Genomic DNA, 16,212 nt, shown 5'->3' on the forward strand with positions numbered 1-16,212 from the left:
CAGAGTCAGGGTATATGCAGCAGTTTGGGCCGCCTGGCTCGTTGCGAATTGTGAAGACTATTTCTTCCTAACAAAGACAACCAACTTCGCCAAACGGGGGATGATTTAACGTTTGTGAAACAAAGCACAATCGTTGCACATATGAACCTAACAATAAACATCAATACCTTTCTTAAAATCCACAGAAGTTTTTTTTTTTTTTTTTTTTAACTGCATATTTAGTTAAAATAAATTCAAGTTAGCAGGCAAACTAAACTAAATTAAACTAAGGAAATTGTGTCACTTCTCTTGCGTTCATCAACAGCTTGGGCCGCCTGACTTGTTGCAAACTAATTTGCCAGAATTGTACGTAATTATGACATAACATTGAAGGTTGTACAACGTAACAGCAATATTTAGACTTAGGGATGCCAACCGTTAGATAGAATACGGAACGGTTCCGTATTTCACTGAAAGAATAAACTTTTTCGAAATTATAGTTTCCAGATTTGACCATATTAAAAACCAAAGGCTCGTATTTCTGTGTTTATTATATATTGTTGCTTTTTTAAGCAGAAATTTGCTTCCTGCAACACTAACTCAAAAAGTTCTGGGACACTGTAAAGTCCATGGAGAATAAGAGCACCTCCTCCCAGCTGCCCACTGCACTGAAGATAGGAAACACTGTCACCACCGATAAATCCACTATAATTGAGAATTTCAATAAGCATTTTTCTACGGCTGGCCATGCTTTCCACCTGGCTAGCCCTACCCCGGTCAACAGCACTGCACCCCCCACAGCAACTCGCCCAAGTCTTCCACATTTCTCCTTCTCCCAAATCCAGTCAGCTGATGTTCTGAAAGAGCTGTAAAAATTGGACCCCTCATCCCCCTCTTCAAAGGGGGGACACTCTTGACCCAAACTGCTACAGACCTATATCTATCCTACCCTGCCTTTCTAAGGTCTTCGAAAGCTACGTCAACAAAACAGATTACCGACCATTTTGAATCTCCCCATACCTTCTCTGCTAGGCAATCTGGTTTCAGAGCTGGTCATGGGTGCACCTCAGCCACGCTCAAGGTCCTAAACGATATCTTAACCGCCATCAATAAGAAACATTACTGTGCAGCCGCATTCATTGATCTGGCCAAGGCTTTCGACTCTGTCAATCACCACATCCTCACCGGCAGCCTTGGTTTCTCAAATGATTGCCTCGCCTGGTTCACCAACTACTTCTCTGATAGTGTTCAGTGTGTCAAATCGGAGGGTCTGTTGTCCGGACCTCTGGCAGTCTATGGGGGTACCATAGGGTTCAATTCTTGGGCCGACTCTCTTCTCTGTATACATCAATGATGTCGCGCTTGCTGCTGGTGAGTCTCTGATCCACCTCTACGCAGACGACACCATTCTGTATACTTCTGGCCCTTCTTTGGACACGGTGTTAACAACCCTCCATTGCGACCTGTACGCTCCGTTGGCTGGCCCTCGCTTCATACTCGTCTCCAAACCCACTGGCTCCATGTCATCTACAAGACCCTGCTAGGTAAAGTCCCCCTTATCTCAACTCGCTGGTCACCATAGCGTCACCCACCTGTAGCACGCTCTCCAGCAGGTATATCTCTCTGGTCACCCCTAAACCAATTCTTTCTTTGGTAGCCTCTCCTTCCAGTTCTCTGCTGCCAATGACTGGAACGACCTACAAAAATCTCTGGAAACACTTATCTCCCTCACTAGCTTTAAGCACTAGCTGTCAGACCAGCTCACAGATTACTGCACCTGTACATAGCCCATATATAATTTAACCCAAACAACTACCTCTTTCCCTACTATATTTATTTTATTCATTTAGCTCTTTTGCACATTCTTCCACTGCAAATCTACCATTCCAGTGTTTTACTTGCTGTATTGGATTTACTTTGCCACCATGGCCTTTTTTGCCTTTACCTCCCTTATCTCACCTCATTTGCTCACATCGTATATAGACTTGTTTATACTGTATTATTGACTGTATGTTTGTTTTACTCCATGTGTAACTCTGTGTCGTTGTATGTGTCGAACTGATTTGCTTTATTTTGGCCAGGTCGCAATTGTAAATGAGAACTTGTTCTCAACTTGTCTACCTAGTTAAATAAAGGTGAAATAAATAAAATAAATAAAAAATAATAATTAAGTCTATGATTTGATAGAGCAGTCTGACTGAGCGGTGGTAGGCAGCAGCAGGCTCGTAAGCATTCATTCGAACAGCACTTTACTGCATTTGACAGCAGCTCTTCGCTGTTTAGGACTTCAAGCCTATCAACTCCCGAGATTAGGCTGGCAATACTAAAGTACCTATTAGAATATCCAATAGTCAAAGGAACATGAAATACAAATGCTATAGAGAGAAATAGTCCTATAATAACTACAACCTAAAACTTCTTACCTGGGGATATTGAAGACTCATGTTAAAAGGAACCACCAGCTTTCATATATTCTCATGTTCTGAGCAAGGATCTTAAACATTAGCTTTCTTACATGGCACATATTGCACTTTTACTTTCTTCTCCAACGCTTTGTTTTTGCAGTATTTAAACCAAATTGAAAATGTTTCACTATTTATTTGAGCTTTGATTATTGATGTATTAAATTTAAAGTTAAAATAAAAATAAAAGTGTTCATGTTTCATTCAGTATTGATGTATTTGTCATTGCAAATAAAAATATATGTATAAATAAATAAATAAAAATTGTCCGATTAATCGGTATCGGCATTGAAAAATCATAATCGGTCGACCTCTCCTCGAGGTATCAGACTGTCGTTGTTGACTACACCACATAGTGAAGTACTGTAACATCAAACAACTTTATGGAGGAAATTCCTGCTGTTTGCCTGTCGGTCTGTCACTCCCTGCCCCGAGTGGATGTAAGGACACCTGTAGCTGCTCTGTGAACGGCCGGGTTCAGTAGTACTCGGACTGCATTCCACATGCCAGTAATCCATTCTACCAGGACATGCTCAGACTCACCCACACACTGCGCTCCCATCTGATGAATAAGCAAAGTACACACCCACTCACATGCGTGAGTTTTAAAGACGAATACCAACACTGCTTGAAATACCTTGGAAATTGTAGCCTTCAAGGCCTTGCCCGCCCGCCCTCAAGCAGCACTGAGCAATGCTAGGTAGTCCTCCCAATAAGAACGCAGCCTACAATCTTTGGGGCGGCAGGGTAGCCTAGTGGTTAGAGTGTTGGACTAGTAACCGAAAGGATGAAAGATCGAATCCCTGAGCTGACAAGGTAAAAATCTGTCGTTCTGCCCCCTGAACAAGGCAGTTAACCCACTGTTCCTAGGCTGTCATCAAAAATAAGAATTTGTTCTTAATGGACTTGCCTAGTTAAATAAAGGTCAAATAAAAAATGTAAAAATCTGTTATGCTCCGTTTCCCTTCCTCTATGACGTCAGTAATGCTAGGTAGTCCGCCAATAATAACACATTCTACAATCTCTGTTATGCCGTTTCCCTTCCTCTATGACGTCAGTAATGCTAGGTAGTCCGCCAATAATAACACAGCCTACAATCTCTGTTATGCCGTTTCCCTTCCTCTATGACGTCAGTAATGCTAGGTAGTCCGCCAATAATAACACAGCCTACAATCTCTATTATGCCGTTTCCCTTCCTCTATGACGTCAGTAATGCTAGGTAGTCCGCCAATAATAACACAGCCTACAATCTCTGTGATGCCGTTTCCCTTCCTCTATGACGTCTGTAATGCTAGGTAGTCCGCCAATAATAACACAGCCTACAATCTCTGTTATGCCGTTTCCCTTCCTCTATGACGTCAGTAATGCTAGGTAGTCCTCGCCAATAATAACACAGCCTACAATCTCTGTGGTGCCGTTTCCCTTCCTCTATGACGTCAGTAATGCTAGGTAGTCCGCCAATAATAACACAGCCTACAATCTCTGTTATGCCGTTTCCCTTCCTCTATGACGTCAGTAATGCTAGGTAGTCCGCCAATAATAACACAGCCTACAATCTCTGTGATGCCGTTTCCCTTCCTCTATGATGTCACCCTTACAGTTTTTGCCGATTGTTTACACACTGAAAGTGAATGCTTAGATAAAAGCATGAAAACTTTTGTAATCATGCCTTAAAACAAAAAAGGCACCAAAAGTACAAACATTTTTCTGCTTTGCACTTTGGTTTGCAATTCTGCACATCGTTTCTTACATCGTTTCAATATGGTTGAGCCGACATACTGAATGCAGTTCACCATGAACTCAGTCTCTCTAAAGTGTACATTAGACACTTTGTTCAAGAATGAAATCTCTTGCAATCATTGGGAAAAACGCTTCAATTCAAAATGCAAAAACATACCTGAAAATTGGCAACACCCACACACACACACACACACACACATGAAAACACTTCTACAGTAACTGAACACCAATTAGTCAGAGCCTTACCACTACAAATAGACCTCAGGTAAGCTCACCTCTTTTGAGAGAACTTTCCAAGCAATGAGAGCGAGAGAGAGGGGAAGAGGAGTAGAAGGAGGACGAAGACAAGAACAAAGGGGCAATAGACGGAGACATATTTCTGACGACATTAAGGGCTACTTTGGTGGACCGTGTCATAACACATGTCCTGACGATGAGGGAGGCCGAGAGTCCAGCCCAACCTGAGTCGCTACACGGTAGCATCCATTATACGGACATTTTAGACTGGAGAACAGGTATGTCTTCAACGTTCTACACTAGACTGTACCTATGTAATTGTTGCACATCATTCTGCATCACAGTACAATACGATGTCGTCCTACAATATTAGGTCTACGCTCCTCAGTGAACAAAACAAATGGGTATAGTGCTGTGAAGTGCATGTAATGCAGTTGTGATGTTACTGTGTCCAGTATGACAGTACATTATGTAAAAAAAAGAACCAAGCCAATGGCATCATATTCTTGCATTTTCTACAGAACTGCCAGGCGACCTCCTGTGGGTGGAAAGCGACGTCTGTTCACCATGAACAGGAACTGGCCATTGCCAATCTAGTGTTGGCAAACACCACCATCCGCCTACATCAACTACGAGAGCAAATCATCGCAACATTCCATAATAAATCAACCCGTGTCAGTAGGTCGACACGGCTGTACAACAGGGTTCCATTTGAGTTGAACAGAGTTAAGAGTCAAAGATCCTTCGCTATGACGACGTGCAAGTAAGTGTCACTGAGCGATACTGGCAGTAGATTGTGTCCTACTAGCACTGCATAGATACATTCAGACAAAGCAGTATGTGACCTAGGCAGGGGGAGCGGTTTATTCTTTTTTGCTGTTGCAAAATTGTTCCAATGTAACAGTATAACTTTAGGTTCGTCCCTCGCCCCTACCCGGGCTCGAACCAGGGACCCTCTGCACACATCAACAACAGTCACCCACGAAGCATCGTTACCGATCGCTCCACAAAAGCCGCGGGGAACCACTACTTCAAGGTCTCAAAGCGAGTGACGTCACCGATTGAAATGCTATTAGCGTGCACCACCGCTAACTAGCTAGCCATTTCACATCGATTACACTCACCTCCCCCTTTTGACCTCCTCCTTCTCCGCAGCAACCAGTGATCCGGGTCAACAGTAAAAAAATAATAATAATAAAATAAAAAAAACACCCCCACCCTTGTGTGAAAATGTAGACATCTTCTGTTAAAAAGAGTCCCGGACCTTGATACAGCTGCACAGCCTCACGATGAAGCTGGACTCAATCTAAACCAGGCGTCGGGGCCCGACATGTTATAGGACAAAGAGCCGTTGTGAATGTCCCTGGGCAGGGCGAGGGGGAATGTTATAGGACAAAGAGCCGTTGTGAATGTCCCTGGGCAGGGCGAGGGGGAATGTTATAGGACAAAGAGCCGTTGTGAATGTCCCTGGGTAGCGAGGAGGAATGTTATAGGACAAAGAGCCGTTGTGAATGTCCCTGGGCAGGGCGAGGGGGATGTTATAGGACAAAGAGCCGTTGTGAATGTCCCTGGGCAGGGCGAGGAGGAATGTTATAGGACAAAGAGCCGTTGTGAATGTCCCTGGGCAGCGAGGGGGAACGTTATAGGACAAAAAGCCATTGTGAATGTCCCTGGGCAGGGCGAGGAGGAATGTTATAGGACAAAGAGCCGTTGTGAATGTCCCTGGGCAGCGAGGGGGAACGTTATAGGACAAAAAGCCATTGTGAATGTCCATGGGCAGGGCGGGTGAAATAGCACCTTGTGTGACACCATTAATCTGCAAGGAGTTCCGGTCCCTACAATACTGCACACATAATCATGTTTCTGGAGGCACAACATAATACAGTTGTACAGGACGGACCAGAGCAGCCCAGGTTTGTTGCCATCTGGGATAATGTTAGTTTCCTCCGGGCTGCTCTGGTCAGGGACTGGTTCACCAACCACATTAACTTCTCAGTTGTATACTTGCCTCCTTGACTCCCCATTTCTCAATCCGATTGAGGCATTATTTTTGTCTTGGTGTTGGAAAGTGTATGAACCGCCAACCACATGCCTGCTGCCTGCCTCTTCTGCAAGTAATGGAAAAGGCATGCGGAGACACTGAGCTGGGGTCAGTCCAGGGTTGGATACGGCACACACAAGGCCATTATTTTCCCCGTTGCCTAACCAGGGATGACATGAGGTGTTGTTGCCAGACCTTAACAGTCGACGGGATCCATAAACCGTCCACCCCATCCCTTGAAATACTTTTTTATAAAAAAAATTAAAAATCATTGCACTGTAATTCTTTTTGTTTCCATGAGTTCCCAGTAACATATGAATTACTGTAATTCTACGTGTGTTTTGTTGTAAAAACCTGCAATGGCAAAAAAATAAATAAGCTGTATATATTTGTTTTCTGAAGCCATTTTATTTTTGTGTTCATTGAAAATGTACTGTACGGAACAATCTTTAATAGAAGCCTGTATGATAAGGTATACAAAGTACTGAAGACAGTGTTTTGTATAAAGTACATCAGTGTGTTGTTACTGCTATGAAAGAGTCATTCAAAACGGTGCATGTGTGTGTATTATTTTGTTGCAAAAAAATGACATTTTGAAAAAGGTTTTAATTGCAGAGTTTCATGTTGACATAGAAGTGTTGTCTTATTTGGCGCGTGTGTGTGTGTGTGTGTGTGTGTGTGTGTGTGTAGAGTTGACACAATGAGACAAATTCTGCAACAAGTGTGTCAGCAACCGCAAAACGCTGTAATGCTCCGTTTCCTTTCCTCTATGAGGTCACCATTACCACACCATTTCCCTTCCTTTATGACATCACCAGTAACGTGTTCATGTGAGAAGCGAAAAGAGGAAGTTAAAAACTAACTGACAATCTGTTCACTACAACATCACTCCATCATAATGTGAATGTGCATTTACATTTTTATTTTTTTAAACAACCCACATTCACGGAATGAATGCTAAACGTTCTCGGAATGAATGCTAAGCGTTCTCGGAATGAATGCTAAGCGTTCTCGGAATGAATGCTAAGCGTTCTCGGAATGAATGCTAAACGTTCTCGGAATGAATGCTAAACGTTCTCGGAATGAATGCTAAACGTTCTCGGGATGAATGCTAAACGTTCTCGGGATGAATGCTAAACATTCTCTTACTTGAAATAGAATCCAGCAGGGGGCATCTCAGCGGCCGGCTCATTGGCTACAGACCACATGACCACGGAGGCGTGATTCTTGTCCCTTCTCACCAGTTCGTCCATGACCACCAGGTGATGAGACAGGGAGGCGTTCCCAAAACCGGCTGGGGGACAAGAGAGAGGACAGGGTTAATGGCTATCCCAGAGACACAGAAGACATGATGCTAGATTCTATCCACCATGTAATGGCAGAGCATTGATAATAATGCTCTGTTTTATGTGGTATATAAACGTAACTGTCCATTAACAACTGAGAGGTTAATGGTAAAGACATGCAAGCAGGCAAAAAAAAAAAAAAAAGTATTTAAAAACGTCTTAGACACTGTTCCGTGTGAAAAACACCTGACGTTCTCGTCAAAAATGTTGCACCAGGGGTGTATTCATTACAGAAAACGTTTACGAACCAAATGGAAGCACACGGAGGCAAAACATGCGTTTTTAAAAATTGGACAAATACAGGCATGCCTCTCCCTGTTTCTTTCCATTTGCTTCCGGTTAAGAAATGTTTTTCTAAAATAAATCAGCTGAATGAATGTGCCCCTGTGGAATGTGTTCCTTTTAACTCACCTTTTAGAGGTCACAGAAATTGCCAACATGGCAATGCACAAAAAAAAACAAAAAAACAAAAGGTAACCTGCCTAACTGATTACCGCCCCGTAGCACTCATGTCGGTAGCCATGAAGTGCTTTGAAAGGCTGGTCATGGCTCACATCAACACCATTATCCCAGAAACCCTAGACCCACTGCAATTCGCATTCCGCCCCAATAGATCCACAGATGTTGCAATATCTATTGCACTCCACACTGCCCTTTCACACCTGGACAAAAGGAACACCTATGTGATAATGCTGTTTATTGACTACAGCTCAGCGTTCAACACCGTAGTACCCACAAAGCTCATCACTACGCTAAGGACCCTGGGACTAAAAACCTCCCTCTGCAACTGGATCCTGGACTTCACCCACAACTGCATGGCCAAGCACTACTCCAACACCATCCTTAAGTTTGCTGACAACACAAGTGGTAGGCCTGATCACAGACAATGAGAGCTGGTCGTGTGGTGCCAGGACAACAATCGCTCCCTCAATGTGAGCAAGACAAAGGAGCTGATCGTGGACTACAGAAAAACATTAACATCCAAGGGGCTGAAGTGGAGCGGGTCAAGAGTTTCAAGGGGTCCACATCACCAATAAACTATCACGGTCCAAACACAAGAAGACAGTTGTGAAGAGGCCACGACAACACCTTTTCCCCCTCAGGAGACTGAAAAGATTTGGCATGGGTCCTCAGATCCTCAAATTTCTACAGCTGCACCATCGAGAGCATCCTGACTGGTTGCATCACCGCCTGGTATGGCAACTGCTCGGCATCTGACCGTAAGGAGCTACAGAGGGTAGTGCTTAGGGCCCAGTACATCACTGGGGCCAAGCTTCCTGCCATACAGGACCTCTATACCAGGTGGTGTCAGAGGGAAGGCCCAAAAAAATTGTCAAAGACTCCAGTTACCCAAGTCATAGACTGTTCTCTCTACTACTACACGGTAAGCAGTACCGAAACGCCAAATCTAGTCATACACTGTTCTCTCTGCTACCGCACGGCAAGTGGTACCGGAGCACCAAGTCTAGTCATAGACTGTTCTCTCTGCTACTACACGGTAAGCAGTACCGAAACGCCAAATCTAGTCATACACTGTTCTCTCTGCTACCGCACGGCAAGTGGTACCGGAGCACCAAGTCTAGTCATAGACTGTTCTCTCTGCTACTACACGGCAAGCAGTACCGGAGCGCCAAGTCTAGGACCAAAAGGCTCCTGAACAACCAAGCCATAAGACTGCTGAACAATTAATCAAATGGGGCGGCAGGGTAGCCTAGTGGTTAGAGCGTTGGACTAGTAACCGAAAGGTTGCAAGTTCGTAATCCCGGAGCTGATAAGGTACAAATCTGTCGTTCTGCCCCTGAACAGGCAGTTAACCCACTGTTCCTAGGCTGTCATTGAAAATAAGAATTTGTTCTTAACTGACTTGCCTAGTAAAATAAAGGTAAAATAAAAAAATAAAATGGTCACCAGACTATTTAGAAAACTCACTGTTTATTATCTATGCATCGTCACTTTACACATTACCAGGACTAATCCCATACGTTGACTCGGTACCCCCTCGTTATTGTTACATCTTTTCTTGATACTTAAATTTGTTTTTGTTTTTTACTTTAGTTTATTTAGTCAATATTTTCTTAACTCAGGTTTCTTGAACTGCATTGTCAGTCAGCATTTCACTGTAAGGTCTACACCTGTTGGTTAAGGGCTTGTAAGTCAGCATTTCACTGTGAGGTCTACACCTGTTGGTTAAGGGCTGGTCAGTCAGCATTTCACAGTAAGGTCTACACCTGTTGGTTAAGGGCTGGTCAGTCAGCATTTCACTGTGAGGTCTACACCTGTTGGTTAAGGGCTGGTCAGTCAGCATTTCACTGTGAGGTCTACACCTGTCGGTTAAGGGCTTGTAAGTCAGCATTTCACTGTGAGGTCTACACCTGTTGGTTAAGGGCTGGTCAGTCAGCATTTCACTGTGAGGTCTACACCTGTCGGTTAAGGGCTTGTAAGTCAGCATTTCACTGTGAGGTCTACACCTGTCGGTTAAGGGCTTGTAAGTCAGCATTTCACTGTGAGGTCTACACCTGTTGGTTAAGGGCTTGTAAGTCAGCATTTCACTGTAAGGTCTACACCTGTTGGTTAAGGGCTTGTAAGTCAGCATTTCACTGTGAGGTCTACACCTGTTGGTTAAGGGCTTGTAAGTCAGCATTTCACAGTAAGGTCTACACCTGTTGGTTAAGGGCTTGTAAGTCAGCATTTCACAGTAAGGTCTACACCTGTTGGTTAAGGGCTTGTAAAGTCAGCATTTCACTGTACGGTTGTTGTTGTTTGTATTTATTTGGCGCATGTGACAAATACAATTTGAATTTGCCTTACATGTCTGCGATGCCCACCCCGGGACACTCGTCAATGACCACGATGCCATGGCGGTCTGCCATCTGCAGGATCTCCTCAGCGTAGGGGTAGTGACTGGTCCTGAACGAGTTGGCCCCCAGCCACTTCAACAGGTTAAAATCTTTCACCATCAGGGGCCAGTCCAGGCCCTTCCCTCTGATCTGACGCAGAAAGCAGGGGGCAACAGTTAAGAGACCTATTTAATAGACTTAAGAGAGACCTATTTCCATTGAGCTTTAAAATCATTCCAAAACGCGTGACAGAACTACTGAAATGAGTTTGTTAAAAACCAGAGAAACCGATAACTTGAAAATCAACGTCAACATTCATTTCTTCTATATCTTTGGCAAATATGGAATACAACTGAACAACACCTGCAGGACACAAGTTGTACACGCAAGATGAAACTGACAGTGTTTTGCTGCCCTCTAGAGGTACTACTCAGTACTCACATCAGCATCCTCATGTTTGTTGACTCCGTGGAAATAGAAGGGTTTGCTGTTGATGAGAAACTGTGTGTTGGTGACCTGGACAGTGCGGATTCCCACAGGCAGAGCATAAACATCCTCACAGACAGAACCGTCGCCAGCTGTCGCCATGTGAACCTGGAAACAATTGAGATGAGGTGGAATGTTCAGAATGTAGCAGATAGAAATGGAAAGAGTAGAGCTGACAAAAACAAATCTGCACTACAGATAATCATATATATCTATCTGAACATTCTATAATGTTGCATTACATTCTGTAATGAACAGGCCCTAGGCCAGGAAGACTGTTCCAGTCAGAGCCCTTCCATTAACACAGGAAGTAGGGACGGTGTGATGCTGAGTTGTCAAACTAAGGCGAAGTTCACGGTAGCGTTGACTCATCACAAGGAAAAGGTTAATACATGAGAACAAACCAGTAAATATTAAGCAAGTGCTTTTATTTCTCTAAAATATACACTAAACAAAAATGCAACAATTACAATGACTTCATAAGGAAATCTCAATTTAAATAAATTCATTAGGCCCTAATCTATGGATTTCACATGGGCAGGAGGGGCAGCCATGTGTGTGCCTGAGAGGACATAGGCCCACCTACTAAATATTTTTGTCGGTATGGAACATTTCTGGGATCTTTTATTTCAGCTCATGAAACATGGGGCCAACATTTCACATGTTGCGTTTATATTTTTTGTTCAGTATAATTAATGTCATGGTTGTTCATATTGATGAAACGTTACATTAAAAACAAACACTAAAAAGGAACAGACAGTGGATCACCTAAGCCTTGCAACTAGGAACATAGCCCAACTTACCTCCATAGAATACAGATATCCTGGGCTCTCATGCATTAGATACGGCCACCACAGGCTGACGTCCTTCACTTTGAGGACGCCAGACGCTCCAGTGGAGGAGGCCACAGAGTGGCCATCTTTGTCCGACAGGGTCACCTTCAACGTGGAGTTGAGACTGCCAAGCACTGACACCTGGTAACTGATGAGCCCTACACCAAAGGGCCGAACAGGAGAGACCAACACCTTAGTACACTAGTGCCATTTTTCACACTATTCCATAGTTCCTGGAATCATGAAAAGGACAATGTGAAAGGGAAACAGCCAAGGCAAGCACGGTAAGGTTTTGTTCAGCATGATAGTGTAAACAGGGTATGGATAAACTTGGGAATGAAAAGACCTAAACAGTCACTTGAGCAAGTGGATGAGAAAATATGTTTTGTTGTTGTTGTTGTTGCACTCACCAATGTTGTCAGCAAAGGATGTCAGCACTGTGATGTCATCAACATACGCCTTCGGAGTGGTATACAGTAGAACAGGACGATGCAAACCAGCATAGTTGAAGAAGTCAAAGTTTGTGTTTTGTACAACATAGTTAGCAGGATACCTGTAGACAATACATAGACACCATAGTCAGCAGGATACCTGTAGACAATACATATAGACACCATAGTCAGCAGGATACCTGTAGACAATACATAGACACCATAGTCAGCAGGATACCTGTAGACAATACATATAGACACCATAGTCAGCAGGATACCTGTAGACAATACATAGACACCATAGTCTGCAGGATACCTGTAGACAATACATAGACACCATAGTCAGCAGGATACCTGTAGACAATACATAGACACCACAGTCAGCAGGATACCTGTAGACAATACATAGACAATACATTTGGATTTCTGGTACAATATTTTGTATTTTACCACGCTCAAAACATCAGAAATTGCATTGTTGCTTACTTAGCCTCAACCTCAGACGTTCTAGGCTTGGTCTCCAGAACATCTAAAATTAGTGTCTGACAATGTGAGATTACTCCCAACTTAAAAATTATAAACCCCCCTCACCCACATTTGAATATATTTTTACATTGAAATTAAGTCATCACTTTACCTGGTGGGGTCGTCAATATGTTGAATGGTCCCCGGGGCAGAGTCTGGAGAGTCAGGGTGTTGTTGACAGCTATGGTGATCCTGCAGGCCACACCTGGGTCCTTACGGAGGGCATCGCCGATCTCAGCCTCAAAGGGAAGATGGCCACCCTCGTGCTCTGTCATTTTGATTCCATTCACCCACTGGCAGGGAATGGAAAAAGAGTGTGAGAAATATAGGACTGTTATTCCCATGTAGCCAGTGACACGCACACACACACACAGTTGAAGTCGGAAGTTTACATACGCCTTAGCCAAATACATTTGAACTCAGTTTTTCACAATTCCTGACACTTAATCCAAGTAGAAGACCCATTTGCAACCAAGTTATAACTTCCTGACTAATGTCTTGAGAAGTTGCTTCAAAATATCCACATCATTTTTCTCCCTTCATGTGCCATCTATTCCTGTCTCTCCTGCAGAAAAGCACAACATGCTTCCACCCCTGTGCATCACGATTGGGATGGTGTTCTTTGGCTTGCAGTCCTCCCTTTTTCCTCCAAACATAACGATTGTCATTATGGCCAAAGAGTTCTATTTTTGTTTCATCAGACCAGAGGACATTTCTCCAAAAAGTACGATCTTTGTACCCATGTGCAGTTACAAACCGAAGTCTGGCTTGTTATGGTGGTTTTGGAGCAGTGGCTTCTTCCTTGCTGAGGAGCCATTCAGGTTATGTCGATATGGGACTCAGACCTGTGGATATAGATACTTTTGTACCGGTTTCCTCCAGCATCTTCACAAGGTCCTTTGCTGTTGTTCTGGGATTGATTTGCACTTTTCACACAAATGTTAATCTTTAGGAGACAGAACACTCCTCCTTCCTTCCCTCCAATTGGCTTAGGTTAATTTACATAATTAATGACATCATTTAATGACATCATTTTATGGAATTTTCCAAGCTGTTTAAAGGCAGTCAACTTAGTGTATTTGACCCACTGGAATTGTGATACAATGAATTATAAGTGAAATAATCTGTCTGTAAACAATTGTTGGAGAAATTTACTTGTTTCATGCACAAAGTAGATGTCCTAACCGACTTGCCAAAACTATAGTTTGAGTGGTTGAAAAACGGGTTTTAATGACTCCAACCTAAGTGTATGTAAACTTCCGACTTTTATCTATCCACACACACTGAGGGGTGTACATTGCAGATTAAATCACGTAAGAGTAGGTTGTGGAGTTAGAGCTATCACACAAATACAGAATGTCAACTGGAGCTGAAAACAAGTGGTAGAAGACATATGAAATACTCACGACCACTGAGTAGTAGTGTGCACTCCCAACCCTCAGCACAACTCTGGTTCCCTCATCAGACACCCATCGTGAGGGTACCAACACCTCTCTCTCATACCACACCCAGCCAATGAAATCCCTCAGCTGTGGATCCTGGGTGATGTCGTTGTAGCTGGCAGGCACTGGCATGTCAATCACTGGACCGGTCTAGACAAACGGATAAAAATAGAGAGAGAGAGAGAGAGAGAAAAAGAGAAGAGGTGAAAAATGAATAAGAACAAATGTTTACACTCGTTTTGACTTGAATCATCATCGAGACAGTTTACACAAAGTATTAGCTCAAATACATGCAAAGACTTGGCGAAACAAACAAGTTTTAGTTGGTTTGAAGTTTCAACATAGACTACAGATGTTCTGCAGACTAGAGATTGGATAATAATTTTGTTGACAGACTAGCCTATCAATGTTCCCCAAACACACCACGCATTAAAAAAGTTATAAAGTGGCAGATAACTATTCTGAACAAACAGGAACTCGTTGTCCGCATGCTTTTGGCGACGCTTTTATGACACCATATCCACGTTACATAGTTAATGTGGTTTATTAAACCATGGATGTTGATGTTTACCTCTGCAAGACGACGTTTATACCATGCCTGTTCAAAGCCCAAGTTCCTGTCGTGGGAGACGTCGGCTCGAAGTCCCACAGCCCATTCAGCTCTTTGATCTCCCGCGACGACGACTCTCGGGGAAGAGCATTCCACCGTCCAGCAAATGAGCGACATCCCATACTGCAGATAGAAACACAAAACAGTTCACTAGCCTTCTAAACGGCTCCATTTTCACAGTTCACACATTGGCTAACAACAAACGTCTTTGGCTTACAGAAGTTAGTCACATGACCACCTTTAAAGTAAATCTTCTTCTACTTCTGTGGGTTTTATGGCGGACTACAACCCCATTAAAGGTGTATTGCCGCCACCAACTGGATGGTTTGAAAAAAATCTAAAATAAATCCATATGGAATAGTGAAACTAAGTTAATCCACCCCAATAAAAATAGTACATTGCTAAAACAAACAAAACTCCCACTTCCTTCCTTCTTTTAATTCTCCATATCTCCCTTCTCAGGCTTGAGGAGCTGAGAGGGTGGTACAGCTCTAGGACCTGAGAGGGTGGTACGGCTCTAGGACCTGAGAGGGTGGTACGGCTCTAGGACCTGAGAGGGTGGTACGGCTCTATGACCTGAGAGGGTGGTACGGCTCTAGGACCTGAGAGGGTGGTACGGCTCTATGACCTGAGAGGGTGGTACGGCTCTAGGACCTGAGAGGGTGGTACGGCTCTAGGACCTGAGAGGGTGGTAAGGCTCTATGACCTGAGAGGGTGGTACGGCTCTATGACCTGAGAGGGTAGTACGGCTCTAGGACCTGAGAGGGTGGTACGGCTCTATGACCTGAGAGGGTGGTACGGCTCTAGGACCTGAGAGGGTGGTACGGCTCTAGGACCTGAGAGGGTGGTACGGCTCTATGACCTGAGAGGGTAGTACGGCTCTAGGACCTGAGAGGGTGGTACGGCTCTAGGACCTGAGAGGGTAGTACGGCTCTAGGACCTGAGAGGGTGGTACGGCTCTAGGACCTGAGAGGGTGGTACAGCTCTATGACCTGAGAGGGTGGTACGGCTCTAGGACCTGAGAGGGTGGTACAGCTCTATGACCTGAGAGGGTGGTACGGCTCTAGGACCTGAGAGGGTGGTACAGCTCTATGACCTGAGAGGGTGGTACGGCTCTAGGAGCTGAGAGGGTGGTACGGCTCTAGGAGCTGAGAGGGTGGTACGGCTCTAGGACCTGAGAGGGTGGTACGGCTCTATGACCTGAGAGGGTGGTACGGCTCTAGGACCTGAGAGGGTGGTACGG

At 44.1% G+C, this 16,212-nt stretch overlaps 1 pseudogene; it reads right to left on the reverse strand.

Annotated features, from left to right (window-relative positions):
• The window catches only part of LOC135531535 (beta-glucuronidase-like), a 30,504-nt pseudogene extending 15,308 nt beyond the window's left edge, over window positions 1-15,196 (reverse strand).
• Between the last annotated feature and the right edge of the window lie 1,016 nt (window positions 15,197-16,212).

Source organism: Oncorhynchus masou, unplaced genomic scaffold (genome assembly GCF_036934945.1).
Source record: "Oncorhynchus masou masou isolate Uvic2021 unplaced genomic scaffold, UVic_Omas_1.1 unplaced_scaffold_1629, whole genome shotgun sequence".
Lineage (NCBI taxonomy): Eukaryota > Metazoa > Chordata > Actinopteri > Salmoniformes > Salmonidae > Oncorhynchus > Oncorhynchus masou.